Source organism: Apodemus sylvaticus, chromosome 11 (genome assembly GCF_947179515.1).
Source record: "Apodemus sylvaticus chromosome 11, mApoSyl1.1, whole genome shotgun sequence".
Taxonomy (NCBI): domain Eukaryota; kingdom Metazoa; phylum Chordata; class Mammalia; order Rodentia; family Muridae; genus Apodemus; species Apodemus sylvaticus.
This window is the reverse complement of record NC_067482.1, coordinates 91,421,342-91,423,928: the sequence shown is the minus strand read 5'-3', so window position 1 is coordinate 91,423,928 and position 2,587 is coordinate 91,421,342. Positions and strand designations below refer to the sequence as shown.

General features: G+C 31.2%; 1 non-coding gene across 1 annotated transcript; it reads left to right on the top strand.

Moving 5' to 3' along the window:
* Nucleotides 1-1,071: 1,071 nt before the first annotated feature.
* Nucleotides 1,072-1,178, top strand: LOC127696971 (U6 spliceosomal RNA). Its single transcript, XR_007980392.1, has one exon. It is a non-coding gene; the product is annotated as a U6 spliceosomal RNA (small nuclear RNA).
* The last annotated feature ends 1,409 nt before the right edge of the window (nucleotides 1,179-2,587 follow it).

Below are 2,587 nucleotides of genomic sequence, written 5' to 3'. Positions count from 1 at the left end.
TAAAGTTATTTTAATATCCTTTTAGGAAACTCTCACTGATCCATTGTATTAAACATGTTTCTATCCCTAGCTTTCCTTCCAGGTGACTGGGTAAACCTGTAGCTTTGGGCAACTACATCCAGTGAAGTCTGTTACCACATGTGACTTTGAGGCATTTGTCTATCATTCAACTGCTGGAAAAAAAAAATCCTAGTGCCTTCTGTTTGTTTTACCTCTTTCCTGAGTTAGTGTTTATCCTACTCTTAATTTCAGTACCTTTTCTGCACATCATCACCAGTTCATTAACAGCTTTTACAGGATGGCAGCACAGCCTTTGGACATACTTTTGTTTTATCAGTCTTGATGAAGCTACTCACTGTCTTTCCCACTAATCAGTAATAAGGTATTTTCAAAATTATGAACTGTATTTTGTTATTACTCCACATGGCCATTAAAATAATTTTTCTAACTGTATGGGAAGGATACTTTGTAATTAGATTCCTGGTTGTCTCCTTAGTCTTATCTGTTTCACTGCCCATAGAATTTTATGTTCCTCTTTCATGTCTATAAAACAACTATTTCTTGTTAGTATATAGGATGTTTTTCTCTTCCTGAGTACCATGTTATCACATTACCCATTTTATAGTTTTTGCAAGGTTATACTAATTCAATGTAAAGTTTATTTTAATATCCTTTCAGGAAACTCTCACTGATCCATTGTATTAAACATGTTTGTTCCATAATCAAACAACTGCATTGATTATAATTAATAAAACTTATTTATGTTTGTTAATTGTTATTAAATTTTTGACTTTCATGATACTCTCTTTGATTTGTTTATTTACAAGCTGAATTACATTCATTGCAATGTGTAATGATGTGTCTGTCAGTTTTAAAGCTTGTATCTACGAATTATTTATGCATATAACACATTAAAACTGAGAACTGAGAACATGAATGTAATTTTGCACACTTTTTCTACCATTGATGAAACAAAAACCTGCTTGCTTAAATAGTTAAAGTTGTTTAAATCTAACATTGTTGCTTCAAGAAATTTTAGAATATATCTTGCAGAATTAAAAGATATGATTATTGCTCACTTCGGCAGCACATATACTAAAATTGGAATGATACGGAGAAGATTAGCATGGCCCCTGTGCAAGGATGACACACAAATTTGTGAAGCGTTCCATATATAAAAAAAAAGATATAATTATGTAAGAGTAATTAAACAGAAAAGAGGTAGTATTCCTATGATTAACCATAGAAATATATGTATGTATATACCTACATATATATTATATTATATATAGTGGTGTAATACACACACACACACACACACACACACATATATCTAAGTGAATTAGATAATTTTCTTTTTAGGTACCATCTACCAAAGTCAAATTATGATTAGATAAACAATTTAAATAGACACACAGCTCCTAATGAAAAAGAAACAGTTATTAAAAGTAGCCCCACCATTCATAGCCTGTGGTAAGATGGTTTCAGCACATTAATTCACCAGTCTTTCAAAGAAGAATCAACACAAATATTCCTTAAATTATTCCACAAAATAGAAACAGAAGGAACATTAGAAACAGAAGGAACATTGCATAACTCATTTTGTGAGACTCAGTCACTTATCCTAATACTTAAACAACATAAAGACCACAAATGAAGAGATACATACCAAATTCCCTAAGGAATATAGGTATAAAAATACTCAATAAGGTATTTTTAAACCACATGCAAGAACATATCAAAAAGATGATCAACTCTAATCAATTGTGCTTCATCTTAGAGATGCAGGGATAATAAATAGTTTAATATATGTAAGTCAACAAATGCAATCTAACATATTAAGAAACTAGAAGAAAAAAAATCCACCTAATTATTTCATTAGATGCCACAAAGGGCTGTGAAAAAATTCAATACCCTTTCAGTGTAACAATCCTGCAGAGATTAGGTACTCAAGAAATATGCCTAAACATAATAAAGGGAGTTAACTATAAGCATATAGCTAACATTAATTGAAAAAGAAAGAGACTCAAAGCAATTCCACTAAAATCAGAGTCAAGACAAGGTTGTCCATTCTTTACATATCTATTCAGTGTAGAAATTGAAATATTAGCTAGAGCAATAAGAAAATTAAAGGAGATTAAGATAACACAAATTGGAAAGGAGGAAGTCAAAGTATTTTTACTTGCTAATATGATAATAGACATAAGTGACCCGAAAATTTCACAGGGGAAACTCCTCCAGCTTATAAACACCATGATTTTTTTTTTTTTTTTTTTTTTTTTTTTTTTTTTTGGTTTTTTGAGACATGGTTTCTCTGTTTAGCCCTGACTGTCCTAGAACTCACTCTGTAGTCCAGGATGGCCTCACCTCAGAAATCCACCTGCTTCTGCCTCCCAAGTGCTAGGACTAAAGGCACGCATTACCACAGCCTGGCTTTATAAACACTTTTAGCAAATTTGTTGAAGAGAAAATTAACTCACAAAAACAGTTATCTTTCTACACGTAAATGACAAATGGACTGAGAAAGTATATACAGAAATAACACTTTTTACAATAGCCACTATAATATATATATATATATATATGT